The sequence below is a fragment of the Bubalus kerabau genome, chromosome 3 (assembly GCF_029407905.1).
Source record: "Bubalus kerabau isolate K-KA32 ecotype Philippines breed swamp buffalo chromosome 3, PCC_UOA_SB_1v2, whole genome shotgun sequence".
NCBI lineage: Eukaryota > Metazoa > Chordata > Mammalia > Artiodactyla > Bovidae > Bubalus > Bubalus kerabau.
The window spans coordinates 175,599,690-175,621,038 of record NC_073626.1 but is presented as its reverse complement, the minus strand read 5'-3'; the positions used below and the strand labels follow the sequence as shown (position 1 = coordinate 175,621,038).

At 45.2% G+C, this 21,349-nt stretch overlaps 1 long non-coding RNA gene and 1 pseudogene across 1 annotated transcript; one reads left to right on the top strand and one right to left on the bottom strand.

Annotated features, from left to right (window-relative positions):
- Positions 1-4,009: 4,009 nt before the first annotated feature.
- Positions 4,010-6,619, bottom strand: LOC129646918 (uncharacterized). Its single transcript, XR_008712215.1, has 2 exons — positions 6,481-6,619; positions 4,010-5,556 (listed from the first exon to the last, which is right to left on the bottom strand). It is a non-coding gene; the product is annotated as an uncharacterized LOC129646918 (long non-coding RNA).
- Positions 6,620-6,721: 102 nt separating this feature from the next.
- Positions 6,722-12,703, top strand: LOC129647351 (refilin-B-like; annotated as a pseudogene).
- Positions 12,704-21,349: the final 8,646 nt, after the last annotated feature.

Below are 21,349 nucleotides of genomic sequence, written 5' to 3'. Positions count from 1 at the left end.
GCCCAAAAGCCTCGTCTGGTGGTCTCTCGCATAAAGTCCCATGAAGAACTTTGGAAGCTGAGTTTTAGTACTCTTATAGTTCCCTGTACAGTGCTCACCTCCCTTCCCTGGAGAAGACCCCCAGGTTGGCACACAGGAGATAGGAATTCTGAGCATCTGGGAAGAAGAGATAGGACTTCTGAGCATCTGGGAAGAAGATGTTAACCTTGCAGAGAGAAAGAAGCTGCCAGGCCAGTGGACCACGTGGCCAGAGCCCTGGACCCTCAGGCCCTCACCTCGCCAGCTCCTTTGACCCCATGGAAATCTGTCTGCCAGCCGGTTTGGCCCCAATCTCAGGCACCACAGGCAGCAGCTTGGTGACTTCCCTTTCTCTCCATAGGAGATGTCTGCTTCCTTCTGCAGCCAAGCCAGAGAAGCTTCTGGGATTCCCCAAGACTGGCCGGGGCCCAAGAGAGCCCTGAGGACAGGGCTGAGCTGCATCCAAGTATCTCGTTTTGGCCACACAGACACCTGTTCCCTCTTCTTCCTTTACAAAACAACTCACCCTGATCTTTTCAGCCAAAATAGTTTCCTCCCTACCTTTCAAATCCAGGTTAAGCCTTAGAGTCTCTTCAGAAAGGCTTCCTCATTAACTCGCCTGACTCTACATTCTCCTGCTATAACGATGATGATAACAGAAGAACTTATACATGTACAATAACTAATAATAGCAATGTGCACACCACTGAACTCATTGCCTTGTGGAAACCATTTCACTTAATCCTCACGACCACCTTGTGAAATAGGTGCTATCAATAATATAGACTATGTTGTGAACTGGCACCCCTCAGATTGGCACCTTAGAAGCAATTACTTTATCCATTTCTACAGAGGAGAAAACTGAGACTAGGAGAGGATTAAATTACTAGTTTCAGATCACACAAGTAAGCAACAGGCAGAAATGAAGCCTAAAGCCAGGGACAACCAGTTGTGAAGCCCAAGCTCTTACAACTGAAATGTTTTACTGCAGCCCAGCTGTGTCCAATCTCAGAGTTAGGTAGTGGCTGGAGGAGTTCCTGAATTTTCTCTCTAACATGTATGTACATGTGCTGGAATCACAGTCAGTGACCCTAACTTATATACATATAGTGTAAGCAACACTATTCCCCAAGTTTTTGCAGCAAACACCACCAGCGCCCCTTTGTGGTTAAATCCACTTGGTCACCCCTCCAGCTCTCAAACCCTAATGAGAAGCCAAACACTTGAAGATAATTTCATTAGTGATGTCAGAACACATTACAGATGAAATACAGAAAACAAAGGAACCCACTAGGAGTTACTGGTAAGACGCTTACGCTATTAGCCTGCCCCATTTCCCACTGCCAACAAACCATCTTTAGCCACTTGGAAAATTGGCCTTGTTTTCACTTCCTTTGTGAAATGTCTCATGTGGTAATTTTCCCAGAGTGTAAACAAGTCTTTTCACAGTAATCAATTCATTAACTTCTCACAAAAACACTATAAAGTAAGTCATATTATCATCTCCATTTTTTTAGATGGGGCATCTGAGGCTCAGAGAGGTTAAGTCACTTCCTCAGAGTCACACAGCTGGCAAGTGATAGAGCTGGGATTCGACTCGTTGAGTCAGCCTTCTGAACTTAGGCATTTAACGACTGCTACTCTGTAGTTTGACAATAAAGCTAAATGAAGATTATGAGAAAATCCATCAAAGCACTAAAAATGAAAAACATGCTATGCAGGATTGTAGAATCTACGTGCTCCAGTAATACAGAGGAGAGATCGTCCACTTAGAATGCGTGGCTGGTTGGATTGATCAGCAAAGGTACTGTGGAGAACAGAGAGCTGAGGAACAGCCATCAGAGTGTCTATGGGACAGGCAGGTAAGCTTAGAGAGCAATCAGGGAACAGACATCCGTGGTGGAGGGTGAGTGAGCGACCCCCGAACCTGCAAGGGGAAACTTGAGGATGGTGCTAGAACATCGTCTGGTGGGAGAAGTTGGGAGGAAGGACTAGCAAAGTGAAGAAGAGGAGCCCTTCTTTGCCTTCCTTAGTCCTGTTTGCTAAATCCCTATTATATGCCAGGCACTGCTGCCTTCAGAGTTCGCAGTCTAATGCGAGAATGTATTAGTACATTTTTGGTTGCAAGTGACAGAAACCAACTCACACTGGCTTAAGTAAAGGGGAATTTGTTGGCTCACTTTACTGAAAAGTTGATTGGAAGGGTGGACCTCAGGCTGGTTGATCCATGGGCTGGAAACTGTCAGTAGAGGCTTCCCTGGTGACTCAGTAATAAAGAGTCTGCCTGCCTGCCCATGCAGGAGACACGGATTCAATCCCTGATCTGGGAAGACCACATATGGTATGGAGCAAATAAGCCTGTGGGCCACAACTGCTGAGCCTGTGCTCTAGAGCCTAGGAGCCGCAACTACTGAGCCCACGTGCTGCAAGTACTGAAGCCCTTGCATCCCAGAGCCCGTGCTCAGCAGCAAGAGAAGCCACAGCGATGAGAAGTCCACACACGCCACTGAAGAGTATCCCCCACTTGCCGCAGCTTCAGAAAAGCCCGTGCAGCAACGAAGACCCAGCACAGCCAAAAATAAGGACATTTTTTCAGTGGGAGTCAATCTCTTCCTGCCTTGATCCTGCTCTCTTCTGAGTTTCCTCCATTCTTAGGCAGCTTTTCTCCTTCTGGTGGTGTCGTGATGGCTGTCCCTGGCTCTAGGTTTTCTTCTTAGCCTGTCAATGCCATCCCTCTTCTAACCCCCGCCCCTGAAAAAGAATCTTTCTTTCCCATTTGTTCCAGGGAAAACCCTAAGATTGGCTCTGATCAACTACCTTGATTCCATGCCTAACACTGACCCAGTTACGGGGCTCAAGGATGGAATATGACAACTAGCCAGGCCTGAGGGACAGACACACCCTTCCGTGCAGCCCTACCCAGACCACACAGATTGAGGAAAGAGGGATGGCTCCCAGGGAAAACTGGAGTGCTAACTAAGAAGTGGGGAATGAATGCTGAGTAGGCAAGAACAACAGACGGCTGATCCAGGGATTCAGGCAATGATCCTGGTGATTACAACAGCGTGTGATAAATGACATGTGGAAGGAAGTGGCTGGAGGAGCACATAGGAAACACCTAACCCAGAGGAAGTAACTGTAAGCTGAGACCTGAGGAGGTCTCAGGATAAGGAGGGGCATGGAAGGGGTAAGAAGGAAACGGGTTGTGAAGGTCTCTTGAGATATGTGAAACTGTGTGTTGTTTGTTAAAGTCACTTCAGTTGTGTTCAACTCTTTGTGACCCTATGGACCGCCAGGCTCCTCTGTCCATGGGATTCTCCAGGCACGAATACTGGAGTGGATTGTAATGCTGTCCTCCAGCAGATCTTCTGGACTCAGGTACTAAACCTGCGTCTCTTACATCTCCTGCACTGGCAGGCAGGTTCTTTACTGCTAGCGCCACTTGGGAAGCCCGTGTGAAACTGTGGTTTGAGCATTAAAAGGAACAGTGCAAGTGAAGATTGCCTGGATTATGAACTTGGCCAGAGCACAAAGGAAGGCAAATTGATTTGGGCCTGAGAGGAGTTGAAGATTTCAGTTTGGGATGTTATTTTTGAGGAGCATGAGGGTCATCCTGTTAGAGATATCAAAGAGCTGGTTTGGACATGTGAATGTAGGGTTTAGGAGCAGAATCTCTGGAGGCAGCTCCAGGATGGTCATTGAAGTGTGGGTGAGACATTTCTGGCTGAGAAGATCAAGGTTGAACAGGCTCGTTGAAACGGTCAATGACAGACTTCCCTGGTGGCCCAGTGGTTAAGACTCTGCCTGCCAATGCAGAGGACATGGGTTCAATCCCTGGTTCAGAAACTAAGATTCCACATGCCGAGGAGCAACTAAACCTGTGCTCCCCAACAAGAGAAACCCGAGAATTGTAATTAGCGTAGCCCCCACTCACCACAACTAAAGAAAGCCCACACACTGCAATGAAGACCCAGCAGTCAAAAATAATATATATGTTTTTATTTTAAAAGTGTAGCCAAAAATAAAAAAGAAAGAAAAGGACATCCAAATGGCCAATAAGCACATGAAATCAGCATATGAAAACATCATTACTTATTAGAGAAAACACATGAGAACAATGAGATACCATTACACATCTACCAAAATGGATGGAATTAAAAGGACTGAAAGTATCAGCAAGAAAGCCAAACAAATAGAACTGCCAATGGGAATGTAAACTGGCACAACCGTTTTGGAAAACTGGCAGTAATTTATGAAAGCAAAACATACGTATCTGCTTTGACCTAACAATTCTACTCACATATATATAGCCAAGAGAAATAAGTGCTTAAGGCCATCAAGAGATTTGTAAGAGAATGTTTGTAACAGCTTTATTCAGAAGAACAAACCAAATGTCCTTTGTTATATGTTTATTCAATACAATACTACACCACACACAAGCAAGAACTTAGTACTGATGCAGATGAATCTTAACAGTTATGTTGAGTGAGAGAAGCCGGACTGTGTGATTTTATTTATAATAAAGCTCAAAAACAGATATAACTAGTTGATGGTGATGGAGGTCATAAGGTGTAGCTTCTCTTGTAGAAGGGGATGTACCTGAAAGGCGGCCACAGGAGGCTTGCTGGGGTGCTGAAAATGGTTTGTATCTTGATCTGGATGGTGATTATAAAGGCATTTACAGTATAAACATTTATCCAGCTGTTTATTTAAGATTTTTAAGATCTGTGCATTTGTACAACACGGAAAGCATAACTAATATTTTATAATAACTCTAAATGGAGTATAACCTTTAAAATTGTGAATCACTATATTATACACCTGTAATTTATATAATATCACACTATAACTATGCTTCAGGGACTTCCCTGGTAGTCCAGGGGTTAAGGCTCTGTGCCTCCAATGCAGCGGGGGTACAGGTTTGATCCCTGGTGGGGGAACTAAGATCCCACATGCCATGTGGTGTGGCCAAAAAATAAAAAATAATACTTCAATTAAAATAAATACTTTAAAGTTTTTTATTTATTTAAATTGAAGGATAATTACAGTAGTGTGTTGGTTTCTGCCGTACACCATGAACAGTTTTTTAAAAAGAGATTTGTGCACATTACTGTTTCTATTTCATGCCTAAAAAACCAGGAGGGAAGCTTAGCCCTGCCTCCAAAAGACAAAAGAAACGATGATAGCACTGATCTGGGGACTATTGATATTTTACAGTTTGTGATATGAGATGATGTTTCCTAAGACCCAGCTTGATGATGAGATCCCCCAGGGTCAGAAGTCTTTGATTCTGATCTCCAGTGTTCCAAAGCATCTGTATCAGGCCCACAACATCCAGGACTCGGCGTCTGCTCAGAGCAGCGCACTCCAGCCCCTGAGTGTTCAGCTCAACACTTATTTCTGGCATGTCTGCTCTGTGCCAGGTCCTGAGCTGAGAGATGGGAATATGAAGACGAATAAAACACCATCCCTGCACACTTAAAAAGCTGCCAACCAAGAGGTGAGTGCTCCAGAATGAAGGGTTCTTGCAACAGCCAACTTATCCATCAGCACATGTAAAATAATAATAGTAACAAACAACCACCATTTATGAACTGCCAGGTGCTTTATGTAACAGATTTCATGCCACCCCACCCCACCCCCACCCCCCCACTTAATTGCTATTTAAAACCACAACTGCCTGCAGCTACTTTTGTCTGTTAGGGGAGTGGCATAATTTTTCTCTGGGTATACAGGATCTTTGTTTAGAAAATACTTAATAAGTTGCTTTGGCATGAAGAATGCAACTCCCTGGGGCTAGGCAAGACAAAGGAGCTGAATTGCTTTGCAAATTAGAGTGGGGAAAACGCGGCAGCAGGGCAAGGGAGGGAGGTCTGAAAACAGGAGGAAGGAGATGTTAGGAAGTATAGTTAGGGAGATCTATGTTGTTTTTGTTTTCCCAGATTCTGTTCCTTAGGGTACCACCCCCTTTGCCTTCCTAACCTCACACATTCTTCAGCTTTTACCTTTCAAAAATAACTTCCTCATACCACACACAGCCTTCAAAAGGAATGAGCCAAATCTCTATAGACATGGGAAAAGGCACAGGATATATTGTGAAGAAAAAGTAACCAGCACAATAGACTCTTAGTAGAGTCTCGTTTTTTAAAAAGGAATTCCAAAGATGTATTTACAACTGGCTACACATGGAAAATTCCTACAAAACTACATAACACTGTATTAACAGCTGTTACTACTAGGGATAGTGATAGGGAATATTCAGAAGCTTTTATTTTCAGTTCTTACCCTTTTTACCTTCAAGCATTTTATCAAGAGAATTTTTATCCCTTTTTCAAAAGCCTCTTCCTCCAAGCAGCCTTCCCTGACTGCTCTAGTCCATCAGGTCCCCAGGGTGTCCTGGCCTCCTCTGTTGTGACATTCAGACCTTTGTAATTCCTCTCCCGACCTCTCCCACTCCTCTACCTCCTGCATCCACTGTACTCTCCCCAGCTCCAAACTGACAGACACCAGGAACTCCTAGGAGAGTGCTTGGCATAGCTGTTAACCGAATGAATAAATTCTTCCACCTCCCAAAGAGTTTTTCTCCAACCTTGCTTTGGATCTTCCAGAGAGAGGAAGCACATACAACCCAGCCCCACCTGGGTGTGCTGCTCAGGCCCTGCTCGTGGTATTCCAGCTAATTCTCTGCCCCGAGCCGGGTGAGATGCCCTCTTTCTTCATTCTAGAGATAAGTGGAAAGGGAGCAGCTGCTGCCCTCTTCAGAGCCTCAGCCTTGAGCGACGCTGAAACACCCAAGACCAGGGCAAACTGTGAGAAGTGTGAGCAGGTGAGGGAGCCAATTACCAGAACTGGCCAGGGCAGCCTGGCTGACCTCAGCAGGAGCAGGGACGGCCCTCCCTTTCCATCTTCCTTTTCTTTCCGGCAGCAGGGGAGGAGGAGACCAAGGCCTAATTGCTTTCACCTTGAGAAAAATCTGCTGCTGACCATGTGCGGAGAGAATCACTCAGTTATACAGCAGGGGCTCCAGATGATACCAGATCAGGAAGGCTGACATTTTCCCTGAGGCCCTTGCTAACGACTAAGGGGAAGAGACATCCTTGGCCTACTGCCCCTCCTTGCTCAGGCCCACCAATCACAGTGTCAGCCCATTGCTGGCTTTCTTTCCGCCCAGAACCCCGCAGGGAAATTTCCAAGTCTGCCTCCTCCCCACCAAGGCTGCTGTCACTAAGATGGTGCTTTCACTGGGTTTTGCCCAGGCCAGAGTGAAGGCTCTGGGAGAGAATTAGAGCTGTCTCACAGGCGCCAATGGCCAGGTGGACACCTCTATCAATCCAGCCAGCCTCTACCCACCAAGCTCAGACAGGAAAAGTGATGATGGCCACTGGGACTGCCAGGGAGCGCCACTGGCCAGCCATGGGTGCCCGATTCTGCCCAGACACTTCTAACAATTAAGGCAAAGGATGAACTCTCAAGGCTTCCTCCATCCCTGAGGAAAAGCAAATTCAAAAGCCACACAGTGTTCTCAACTCCTGCAGTGAAGCAAGGAATGTAATAAAGAGAAAGCACTGTAGCTCAGGACAGCAGTCTTGAAGTGATGCTATGCAGGGAGTCTACCACCAGAAGCTCAGCATTTGAGTCACCGAAAATCACCCAGGAAGTATGTGATACAGCATATGATACAATGAACAACATAAAGTCTAGAAGCACTAGCTAGTCACCTATTGGAGCCCAAGTAGAAGTTTCCTTTAGGAAATTCCTTTTATTTATTTATTTATTTATGGCTTTGCTGGGTCTTCATTGGGCTTCCCTGATAGCTCAGTTGGTAAAGAATCCACCTGCAATGCAGGAGACCCTGGTTCGATTCCTGGGTCTGGAAGATCTGCTGGAGAAGGGATAGGCTACCCACTCTAGTATTCTTGGGCTTCCCTGGTGGCTCAGCTGGTAAAGAATCTGCCTGCAATGTGAGAGACCTGGGTTCGAAACCTGGGTTGGGAAGATCCCCTAGAGAACGGAAAGGCTATCCACTCCAGTATCCTGGCCTGGAGAGTTCTATGGACTGTGTCCATGGGGTTGCAGAGTTGGACATGACTGAGCGACTTTCACTTTCACTGTGGGTCTTCATTGCTTTGCTCGGGCTTTCTCTAGCTGCAGTGAGCAGGGCCTACTCTTCACTGCGGTACACAGGCTTCTCATTGCAGTGGCTTCTCTTGTTGCGGAGCACAAGCTCTAGAGCTCAGTTCGGTAGTTGTGGCACACAGGCTTGGTTGCTCCACAGCATGTGGAATCTTCCCAGACCAGGGACTGAACCCATGTCCCCTGCAAAGGCAGGAAGGTTCTTAACCACTGGACCACCAGGGAAGTCCTCCTTTAAGAAATTCTCAAGGGATTTCCCTGGTGGCCCAGTGGTTAAGACTCCTCGCCTCCATGGCAGGGTTCAATCCCTGGTTGGGGAACTAAGATCCCACAGGCCAGGTGATGCAGCCAAAAGAAAGACATTTTTGAGAGGCAACAGAAGACCACAGCTCCACACATAGGCCATTTCAACCACTTTCTAGCTGTATGACTCTGGTCATGCTGCTTAACTTCTTTGAGCTCCAATTTCCCCAGCCGTAAAATAGAGTTAATAACACCTACTTTAAAGGGTGTCACAAAATAAAATTAATATACATAAACTATCATAGTGCCAGAAAGCGCTCACTAAATGGTAGGTGTTCATATTATTACTACGGTACCATCATATCATCACACATTCCAGCACCGACACGGCTGAGGTGGAAAGTGGGAAGGCCTTTAGAAACACGCAGACCTGGTTGGATATCTAGTTCCATTACTTCCAATGTAAGGCCTTGGGAGAGTTAATTCACTTCTTTGAGCTTCAGTCTCCCTCCATAGGTGACTCAGATGGTAAAGAATCTGCCTGCAATGCAGGAGACCTAAATTCGATCCCTGGGTCAGGAAGATCCCCTAGAGAAGGGAATGGCAACCCATTCCAGTATTCTTACCTGGAAGATTCCATGGACAGAAGAGCCTGGTGGGCTACAGTCCATTGGGTTGACACAACCGAATGACTTTCACTTTCACTTTCAAGGCCTTGGGAGAATTAATTCACTTCTTTGAGCTTCAGTCTCCCTCTATAAGAAAGCATGACTAATACAGCCTTGTCAATGGGATGGATAGAGCTCAGCCATCACCTGAGACTGAGCACATAGGTGCTCAGGGAACACTACCTGCATGGGTACAGGATCATCACCCTCTTTCCAGCATCCTCTATCTGGTTTGTTTGGTAGTTTTTACTGAAAGACAAAAGCCTGCATATGGTGGTTTAGTCGCTAAGTCGTGTCTGACTCTTGTGACCCCATGGACTGTAGCCTTCTAGGCTCCTCTGTCCATGGGATTCCCCAGGCAAGAATACTGGAGTTGGTTGCCATTTCCTTCTCCAGGGGATCTTCCCAATCCAGGAATCAAACCCAGGCCTCCTGCATTTAAGGCAGATTCTTTACCAACTGAGCTACAAGGGAAGCCTGCATATGGATTTTATCAAAGCCAGTGGTCTCTTTCCTGTTGATTCTTCTAGCCATCTCTATACTATTTGACCCTGATGGTCACTACTGAATTTTTTGAGACCTCCTGCCTGCCCCCTTGGTTTTCTTGACTCTGATCCCCTGATACTTCTCTCTCTCTTTCTTCCCAGGCTCTTCATCCTCCTTAGCTTACTCCTTATTCTTCTGTCCTTTGCTTTCCACATTCTACCTTCTCTCCCCCTGAGAAAGGCCACAACACAGTCAACAAAGCAAGCTCAGTCTATCCTTGATCCTGATCTCAAAGGTATCATTATTCTTCCAGCAACCACAGTCAAATCCTAGATTCTTTTCTGTTTCCTTTCCTGTCTTTCTGAATCCACTCAGTTGCCAAGCATCTCTATTTTTCCCTCAAAACATTTCTCACATGTACCTCCTTCTTTTCCATCTTTCCTCTTGCCATTCAAAAACCAATACCCACCCAGATCTTATCTAGTTTAAGTGGCTAATTCCAATCTATCCTGAGTATTACAGCTGACCTGAAAAGATCACTTTAATCATACCAGATAGTCTCTTTTCACCACTCTTTCATCTTCACTCAAAATTCTGTTAAGGCTGTTTCCTTCCTCCAAAGGCACTCAAGGGCTTTCATATCTGATTTTCTACATTTGACTTTCCTTCAGGCCCCAACCTAGATTCTCCACCACATGCACGCCTTCTCCGTGTCTATTTTCTCTCCTTTGCATCTGCAGCCTCCTCGGTCTGGAGTGCCATTTCCTGCTGTATTAAAATTCGATTCATTCTAGCTCAAAGCTCCACTCCTCCCGGAGGCCTTCCCTGCCCACCCCAGGGTGTAGTTATCATCTTCTTTGAGTTTCTCTGATGATGTTGGTGTGGTCCTTGCAATAGAGCTCTGCCTGTTTGAGGAGTTGGTTGATGCCTACTGGGACACCTGCCTGTGCCTTCACCTCACACCACAGGGCAGAGTTGGAATCTTGTACATCCACTTGGATGACACAGCATAGTGTCATAGCAATTTGGAGTTGGACAGACGTGTTCTCATCCTGACATGTCACTTTCCCACTGGTTGCAAGACCAACCTCTCCCAGACTTCCTCATCTGAAAAACGGCCGTCATAATGGCCTCATAGATTTGTTGTGAAGATTAAATGATAATGTATGCAAATAACTCTGCACAGTGCCTGGCACCCAGTCTACATTCAATAAAAGGTAGAGATTATTATAGTTCCTGGCACCTTCCAGTCTAAGCATTACTTATGCATTCCTACTCATTTGCATAGCCAAATAGTAATTTACATAGACTGTGATATTTTACTATAGGTATATCTGCTTTCAAAACAGCTCTCCTTTCCCAACTTTCCATTTTTATAAATGGCACCACTGTTCCAAGGCTCCCAGGCTGAAACCTTGGCAGTATACTCAGCTTTTCCTGTTCTTTCATGGGCCAAACTTGTTGGCACTTAACCATGGGCTGTCTCTAACTGTTCTGAGAATGTCTTAACTCCCTGTTGAGACTGTAAATGCTTTAAGAGCAAGAACTCTGACTTATACTGCCTTGGTATCTATTATACTGGCATAGAGCAGAAACTCAATACATATTTGTTTTCTGACAAGATTCTATCAACAAATTAATTTACAGGGGCAGGTGTGAAGGAGACACTACACCAATCTGAAACACTGATCAGATATTCTGTGATTATGTTTTATCCAACATCCCTTCTCTACTCCATGAATTCCTCCTACTCATTAAGGCCCAAGTCGATATTCTCCTTGCTGTTAAGGCCCAAGTTAATAGTCTCCTTGCTGATATCTTCCATAAATATTATTTCCTTTCTTTCATTTAAACTACTTATTTAATTGCATAAAGTTTTAACCACTTTTTAAAATAAAAACTGAAAAAAACTGGAGTTCCTTGATGGTCCAGTGGTTAGGACTTGGGGCTTTCACTGCCATGGTGGGTTCAATCTGTGGATGGCGAACTAAGAGCTCACACACACAGAGAAAGTACCTGAAAATGATACAGTATAAAGTGATGATTAAATTTTTTCCTCTTAGTTTTATTTCTCAGAGATAACAACTGGGAACACTTTGGTGGGTATCCCTCCAGATCCTTTTCTGTTGCATTAGAAATTAAGAGCCTCTACTAAGACAGTATATAAATTAAACTTTTAAAAATGATTGTGTTTCTCTGAGATTTTACATGCCCCCCAAAATGACCGTTTTCTAGGCCATGGGGAAAGGGATTAAAATAAATCCAAGTCATGAAATAAATGAGTAAAATTCAAATTTGTTCCATGGCAATTCTACAGTGCCTATCACACTGTACAGTTTGTATACACCTCTGCCTCCCAGCTAGATTTATACTAGAGCAGTAACTGACTTCCATTTTTATATTCCGAACATCTATTTTGTACATAGTAAGGATTCAACACATGTTTAGTGAAGAATGACTTAACTGGGGCAGGGGGGCAGGGTGCAGTGGCCTGGGCCCAGCCATGGGCACCAACCGCCCTGGTGAGCCGGCTTGGCCTGCAGGATGTGCCAGAGCACATGGACAAGGAGAAGGGCAACAGCATCCTGGCCAGTCCAGACTCAAGGCTTCTCCCTAGCCCCAGCCACTGGTCTCTCTCGGGGCCCAGGGCAGCGAGGAGCTTGAACCAGCCCCCAGGGCTCTGGCCCAGTGCAGGATCCCCCCATGGCCCTGAATCCAGCTTCTCTCTCTTCAACCCCCCAGTCTCCAGCTGCTCGCCAAGGTTATGACCCCTGGCCTTGGGCAAAGGAGTGGTGTTTGACCCCTGACCACCAATGGAAGTAAGGTACACATCCTCTATCAAGTACAGCTCAGACTGGCACTTCATCGACGATGTCCACCTGTCCCTGGGCTTGACGGTGGCCTCCTGCAGCCAGATCATCTCCTGGATTCCCAGTTGTACGTGGCACATGTACAAGGCGGAGGTGCACTTCCAGCCCCGCCACGAGCCTGCCCGCTGCCTCAGGACCACCATCCTCTATCGCAAGTCCCGCAAGGCGTTCTACACCACCACCCTGGATGACAAGTGCTGCAACACCCCGAGGAGGCACCTGTCCAGCGTGGAGCTCGAAGTCAGGGAGTTTCTGGGCAGTGTTTACCTGTTGGAAGAGAGCTGATTTGAGCACGCTGAGAGGCCGGCCAGCTTTCTGGTCCAAGTAGGGTTGGGCGAGGCTGCCCTCGGGTGTCATTCCAGCCCTAGAAGAGTCTAACCCAGAAAGTGTGTTAGTCACTCAATTGTGTCCAACTCTTTGCAACCCCATGGATTGTAGCCCACCAGGCTCCTCTGTCCATGGGGATTCTCCAGGCAAGAACACTGGAGTGGGTTGCCATTCCTTTCTCACCCCAAAGCCCAGCCTGAGGAATAACAACATGTCGCAATAGCTTCTAATTATTGATGGAATTTGGTTTTTATAATTTTTCCAATTATTTTTTAAAGGAATGTATTTTCTAGTTTGCTATTAACATAGCATCCCCCTAGTCGCTCAGTCGTGTCCGACTCTTTGCTACCCCATGGACTATACAGACCATGGAATTCTCTAGGCCAGAATACTGGAGTGGGTAGCTGTTCCCTTCTTCAGGGGATCTTCCCAACCCAGGGTTTGAACGTGGGTCTCCTGCATTGTAGGCGTATGCTTTACTGTCTGAGCTATTAGGGAAGCCCTAAGCCTCATGACGAAAAAATACAAAAATAGATAGAGCAAAAGGAAAACGGCCACACTTTGAAATAGGGAGAAGGGGAGAGCTCTTTTTCCATTGGTCAGTTTGTCAGAGAAAGAGCAGAAAAATTATCTGAAATGGAAAAAGTGGGCTTGAAAAAATTCCAGTCTCTGATGTCTTCGCTTCTACAAAAGTGGTGCTAATTCAGTGAGCTGTGACACCCATGTGGATTCTGTCTGTGGACAGCTGAGTTCCATTCAGGTTTGTCTTTGTTTTTTTAATTTCCATTTGTACTTCCTGTTAACCCAAACCCCTGGAATCCTCTAAATCTTTTTTTGTGATATTGAAAAACCCCAAACCACAATATAAGATGCCTTTCAAGAAAGAGAGAAAGGGAAAGGTCACCCTGTTCACAGTGAGGTCAGGTCAGCTGGTGGCTGAGTTTGGAGGCAACAGTTTGGTTTCGGCTCCTTCCACAGGTGGGTTCCAAGCTCGGGCTCTTGTGTCATACCTTGAACTCTTGGCATCTGGTAACGTCTCCACAGGCTTGTGTAACTCTCCTGATATGTATTTTGGGGTTTCCAAATACTTCACTAATTTTCTCATAAGGAAAAACATAGCACAGGCCCCTTTGGAGAAAAACAGCATTTTGAAAAAATCCTTAGGGAAAACACTGTCTGGGGAGTCCATGGGGAGGGTTTTACTCACACTGGGAGCTTTCAGTCACACCTAGGACTTGAAGCCTCCTGGGAGGAGGTGGACACAAATGTTTCTGATAATCTAGTTCATCAGGGTGAATGTCCTTTCCAGAAACTTTGGGTCAACACTGCAGAGGAATTCTGCTGATGCCTGAGGTTTCAGTTCAGTTCAGTCGCTCAGTCATGTCCGACTCTTTGCGACCCCATGGACTGCAGCACGCCAGGCCTCCCTGCCCATCACCAACTCCCAGAGTTCACTCAAACTCACGTCCATCGAGTCGGTGATGCCATCCAGCCATCTCATCCTCTGTCATCCCCTTCTCCTCCTGCCCGCAATCCCTCCCAGCATCAGAGTCTTTTCCAATGAGTCAACTCTTCACATGAGGTGGCCAAAGTATTGAAGTTTCAGCTTTAGCATCAGTCCTCCCAAACAACACCCAGGACTGATCTCCTTTAGAATGGACTGGCTGGATTTCCTTGCAGTCCAAGGGACTCTCAAGAGTCTTCTCCAACACCTCAGTTCAAAAGCATCAATTCTTCAGCGCTCAGCTTTCTTCACAGTCCAACTCTCACATCCATACATGACCACTGGAAAAACCACAGCCTTGACTAGATGGACCTTTGTTGGCAAAGTAATGTCTCTGCTTTTCAATATGCTATCTAGGTTGGTCATAACTTTCCTTCAAAGGAGTAAGCGTCTTTTAATTTCATGGCTGCAGTCACCATCTGCAGTGATTTTGGAGCCCAGAAAAATAAAGTCAGCCACTGTTTCCACTGTTTCCCCATCTATTTCCCATGAAGTGATGGGACCAGATGCCATGATCTTCGTTTTCTGAATGTTGAGCTTTAAGCCAACTTTTTCACACTCCACTTTCACTTTCATCAAGAGGCTTCTTAGCTCCTCTTCACTTTCTGCCATAAGGGTGGTGTCATCTGCATATCTGAGGTTATTGATATTTCTCCCAGCAATCTTGATTCCAGCTTGTGCTTCTTCCAGCCCAGCGTTTCTCATAATGTACTCTGCACATAAGTTAAATAAGCAGGGTGACAATATACAGCCTTGACGTACTCCTTTTCCTATTTGGAACCAGTCTGTTGTTCCATGTCCAGTTCTAACTGTTGCTTCCTGACCTGCATACAAATTTCTCAAGAGGCAGATCAGGTGGTCTGGTATTCCCATCTCTTTCAGAATTTTCCACAGTTTATTGTGATCCACACAGTCAAAGGCTTTGGCATAGTCAGTAAAACAGAAATAGATGTTTTTCTGGAACTCTCTTGCTTTTTCCATGATCCAGCGGATGTTGGCAATTTGATCTCTGGTTCCTCTGCCTTTTCTTTTTTTTTTTTTTTTTGCCTATTATGACATCTCTTCTTTATTGGCTGATTGAAAACATGGAAAATTATAGCTAAAAATTCTATCCTAGCAGTTCAAATCAGAGGAGCTATATCACAAAAAATTAATGAAGCAAATACACTTGTTGGGAGTTAGGGTGGGAACATAGCTTCTTGAATGATGGAGGTATTCTTCAGAACTGCATGTTCAAAGAACAATAGAAATTACCCTCACTTTCCTCTGAGATGTACAGGAGAGTCTCAGCAAGCAGTGGCTTGCTGAAATGAGGAAGAGATTTTTCCATTGTTCTAGTTTTTTTTTTTTTTTTTCTATGAAGGACGTTTTGGCTTCACAGGTGATTTCTTTCTTTTTTTTTTTTAATTTTATTTTATTTTTAAACTTTACATAACTGTATTAGTTTTGCCAAATATCAAAATGAATCCGCCACAGGTATACATGTGTTCCCCATCCTGAACCCTCCTCCCTCCTCCCTCCTCCCTCCCCATTCCATCCCTCTGGGTCGTCCCAGTGCACCAGCCCCAAGCATCCAGTATCGTGCATCGAACCTGGACTGGCAACTCGTTTCACACATGATATTTTACATGTTTCAATGCCATTCTCCCAAATCTTCCCACCCTCTCCCTCTCTCACAGAGTCCATAAGACTGTTCTATACATCAGTGTCTCTTTTGCTGTCTCATACACAGGGTTATTGTTATCATCTTTCTAAATTCCATATATATGCATTAGTATACTGTATTGGTGTTTTTCTTTCTGGCTTACTTCACTCTGTATAATAGGCTCCAGTTTCATCCATCTCATTAGAACTGATTCAAATGTATTCTTTTTAATGGCTGAATAATACTCCATTGTGTATATGTACCACAGCTTGCTTATCCATTCATCTGCTGATGGACATCTAGGTTGCTTCCATGTCCTGGCTATTATAAACAGTGCTGCAATGAACATTGGGGTACACGTGTCTCTTTCCCTTCTGGTTTCCTCAGTGTGTATGCCCAGCAGTGGGATTGCTGGATCATAAGGCAGGTCTATTTCCAGTTTTTTAAGGAATCTCCACACTGTTCTCCATAGTGGCTGTACTAGTTTGCATTCCCACCAACAGTGTAAGAGGGTTCCCTTTTCTCCACACCCTCTCCAGCATTTATTACTTGTAGACTTTTGGATCGCAGCCATTCTGACTGGTGTGAAATGGTACCTCATAGTGGTTTTGATTTGCATTTCTCTGATAATGAGTGATGTTGAGCATCTTTTCATGTGTTTGTTAGCCATCTGGATGTCTTCTTTGGAGAAATGTCTGTTTAGTTCTTTGGCCCATTTTTTGATTGGGTCATTTATTTTTCTGGAGTTGAGCTGTAGGAGTTGCTTGTATATTCTCGAGATTAGTTGTTTGTCAGTTGCTTCATTTGCTATTATCTTCTCCCATTCTGAAGGCTGTCTTTTCACCTTGCTAATAGTTTCCTTTGATGTGCAGAAGCTTTTAAGGTTAATTAGGTCCCATTTGTTTATTTTTGCTTTTATTTCCAGTATTCTGGGAGGTGGGTCATAGAGGATCCTGCTGTGATGTATGTCAGAGAGTGTTTTGCCTATGTTCTCCTCTAGGAGTTTTATAGTTTCTGGTCTTATGTTTAGATCTTTAATCCATTTTGAGTTTATTTTTGTGTATGGTGTTAGAAAGTGTTCTAGTTTCATTCTTTTACAAGTGGTTGACCAGATTTCCCAGCACCACTTGTTAAAGAGATTGTCTTTAATCCATTGTATATTCTTGCCTCCTTTGTCAAAGATAAGGTGTCCATATGTGCGTGGATTTATATCTGGGCTTTCTATTTTGTTCCATTGATCTATATTTCTGTCTTTGTGCCAGTACCATACTGTCTTGATAACTGTGGCTTTGTAGTAGAGCCTGAAGTCAGGTAGGTTGATTCCTCCAGTTCCATTCTTCTTTCTCAAGATCGCTTTGGCTATTCGAGGTTTTTTGTATTTCCATACAAATTGTGAAATTATTTGTTCTAGCTCTGTGAAGAATGCTGTTGGTAGCTTGATAGGGATTGCATTGAATCTATAGATTGCTTTGGGTAGTATACTCATTTTCACCTTTTCTAAAACCAGCTTGAACATCTGGAAGTTCACAGTTCATGTATTGCTGAAGCCTGGTTTGGAGAATTTTGAGCATTACTTTACTAGCATGTGAGATGCGTGCAATTGTGTGGTAGTTTGAGCATTCTTTGGCATTGCCTTTCTTTAGGATTGGAATGAAAACTGGCCTTTTCCAGTCCTGTGGCCACTGCTGAGTTTTCCAAATTTGCTGGCATATTGAGTGCAGCACTTTCACAGCATCATCTTCCAGGATTTGAAATAGCTCAACTGGAATTCCATCACCTCCACTAGCTTTGTTTGTAGTGATGCTTTCTAAGGCCAGCTTGACTTCACATTCCAGGATGTCTGGCTCTAGGTGAGTGATCACACCACCGTGATTATCTTGGTCGTGAAGATCTTTTTTGTACAGTTCATCTGTATATTCTTGCCACCTCTTCTTAATGTCTTCTGCTTCTGTTGGGTCCATACCATTTCTGTCCTTTATTGAGCCCATCTTTGCATGAAATGTTCCCTTGGTATCTCTAATTTTCTTGAAGAGATCTCTAGTCTTTCCCATTCTGTTGTTTTCCTCTATTTCTTTGCATTGATTGCTGAGGAAGGCTTTCTTATTTCTCCTTGCTATTCTCTGGAACTCTACATTCAGATGCTTATATCTTTCCTTTTCTCCTTTGCTTTTCACTTCTCTTCTTTTCACAGCTATTTGTAAGTCCTCCCCAGACAGCCATTTTGCTTTTTTACATTTCTTTTCCATGGCGATGGTCTTAATCCCTGTCTCCTATACAATGTCACGAACCTCCGTCCATAGTTCGTCAGGCACTCTATCTATCAGATCTAGGCCCTTAAATCTATTTCTCACTTCCACCGTAGAATCATAAGGAATTTGATTTAGGTCATAACTGAATGGTCTAGTGGTTTTCCCTACTTTCTACAATTTAAGTCTGAATTTGGCAATAAGGAGTTCATGATCTGAGCAACAGTCAACTCCCAGTCTTGTTTTTGCTGACTGTATAGAGCTTTTCCATCTTTGGCTGCAAAGAATATAATCAATCTGATTTCAGTGTTGACCATCTGATGATGTCCATGTGTAGAGTCTTCTCTTGTGTTGTTGGACGAGGGTGTTTGCTATGACCAGTGTGTTCTCCTGGCAAAACTCTATTGGCCTTTGCCCTGCTTCATTCCATACTCCAAGGCCAAATTTGCCTGTTACTCCAGGTGTTTCTTGTCTTCCTACTTTTGCATTCCAGTCCCCTATAATGAAAACGACATCTCTTTTGGGTGTTAGTTCTAAAAGGTCTTGGAGGTCTTCATAGCACCGTTCAACTTCAGCTTCTTCAGCGTTACTGGTTGGGGCATAGACTTGGATTACTGTGATATTGAATGGTTTGCCTTGGAAACGAACAGAGATCATTCTGTCGTTTTTGAGATTGCATCCAAGAGTCCATTCTGAAGGAGATCAGCCCTGGGATTTCTTTGGAAGGAATGATGCTAAAGCTGAAACTCCAGTACTTTGGCCACCTCATGCGAAGAGTTGACTCATTGGAAAAGGCTCTGATGCTGGGAGGGATTGGGGGCAAGAGGAGAAGGGGACGACAGAGGATGAGATGGCTGGATGGCATCACTGACTCGATGGACGTGAGTTTGAGTGAACTCTGGGAGTTGGTGATGGACAGGGAGGCCTGGCGTGCTGCAATGCATGGGGTTGCAAAGAGTCGGACACAACTGAGCAACTGATCTGATCTGACTGCATTTCGGACTCTTTTGTTGACCATGACGGATACTCCATTTCTTCTAAGGGATTCCTGCGACAGACCGCGAAGAAGCGTGACCAAGAGGAGTTACCCCTCGCCCAAGATCAGGGGCAGTGGCCAAGAGGAGCCACCCCACATCCGAGGCCAGGGGCAGCGGCCGGGAGGAGCTAGTCCACGTCCGAGGCCAGGGGCAGCAGCGCCGGGAGGAGCTACCCCACGTCCAAGGAGCGGTAGCTGTGCGGGTGCAGGAGGGCCGAGAGGAGCTACTCCAAGAGTAGTAGTTCAAGAGCTACTCTTGAACTATGTTCAAGGTCAGGAGGGGCGGCGGTGAGGGGATACCCCTCCTCCAAGGTAAGAAGCAGTAGCCGCACTTTGCTGGAACAGCCCTGAATAGATACCCTACATCCAAGGTAAGAGAAACCCAAGTAAGACGGTAGATGGTGCGAGAGGCATCAGAGGGCAAACACACAAACCATAATCACAGAAAACTAGTCAATCTAATCACACGGACCACAGCCTTGTCTAACTCAATGAAACTAAGCCATGCCGTGTGGAGCCACCCAAGACGGGCAGGTCATGGTGGAGAGGTCTGACAGAATGTGGTCCACTGGAGAAGGGAATGGCAAACCACTTCAGTATTCTTGCCTTGAGAACCCCATGAACAGTATGAAAAGGCAAAATGATAGGATACTGAAAGAGGAACTCCCCAGGTCAGTAGACGCCCAATATGCTACTGGAGATCAGTGGAGAAATAACTCCAGAAAGAATGAAGGGATGGAGCCAAAGCAAAAACAATACCCAGTTGTGGATATGACTGGTGATAGAAGCAAAGATCCGATGCTGTAAAGAGCAATATTGCATAGGAACCTGGAATGTTAGGTCCATGAATCAAGGCAAATTGTAAGTAGTCACACAGGAGATGGCAAGAGTGAACGTCGACATTCTAGGAATCAGCGAACTAAAATGAACTGGAATGGGTGAATTTAACTCAGATGGCCTGAGGTCTAAGCAAAAAAAAAAAAAAAAAAAACCAGAAAATTTTCACCCCTGCCCCCAACCCAAGTGAATAATGTCACAAGTCAAACACCAAAGCCTGGGTGCTGTGATGACCGTGTGTATGCATTTATGTGTTCGTTTTAGGGCAACAGTCATGGCGTTGGGTGTGAACAGAAGAAACTTTGTGAATTCAGGTGATGGGGCCACAGAAGCAGGGACACAGGCTGGGCCAGGCCAGGGGGCCACAGAAGCCAGGCTGCCAATGGCCTTCAGCTGCTTGCCCATCCTGCTTCACACCCCATCCCACCCTGCCTCAGCCAGCCCTTACTTCTTTCTCCTGCCAATCCTTGTGGATTTTTTTTTTCAAACTTTAAACTTTTTGTTTTGTATTGGGGTAGAGCCAACTAACAATGCTGTGGTAGATTCAGGTGAACAGCAAAGGGACTCAGTCATACATATACGTCCCTGTGGACTTTGAGTAAAGAAAGTAGCAGATAGCTTTTGCTCTTCTGATATCAGAGAGAACAAAACTGTGGGTATTTCCTTTGGAGGCATCCAAATGATGTCAGGTATTTGGGGCTTGCAGAGTCCTGGAAGCTCAGACTCCTGCTAGATCACTGGATTTCTGCTGATGGCTTCCCTCTGTCCTGAAAGCTGAATTGAGAGCTCTGTGAGTACCCTGGAGCCACAGCAGGGACTTTTGTTATGAGGAGGGCAGGTGTGATGATAATCAGTGTCATTTCAAGTCATCAGAAGCCTGGAGGGCTAAATGGTTTGCTGTCTTCCTCAGATTTGATAGTGTTTAGCTCATCATGCTGGGAGAAGGCAATGGCAACCCACTCCAGTACTCTTGCCTAGGAAATCCCATGGACGGAGGAGCCTGGTAGGCTACAGCCCATGGGGTCTCGAAGAGTTGGACATGACTGAGCGACTTCACTTTCACTTTTCACTTTTATGCATTGGAGAAGGAAATGGTAACTCACTCCAGTATTCTTGCCTGGAGAATCCCAGGGATGGCAGAGCCTCGTGGGCTGCTGTCTATGGGGTCTCACAGAGTCGGACATGACTGACGTGACTTAGCAGCAGCAGCTCATCATGCACCTGATTGAAAGCATCCCTTCTGTGGAGCCTGTGATCGGCTCCGTGGTCCCAAGTTTGCCAGTGTGAAGCTTAGCAGGGGGACCACTCGAGGGGGCACTCCAGGACCCCACAGTCT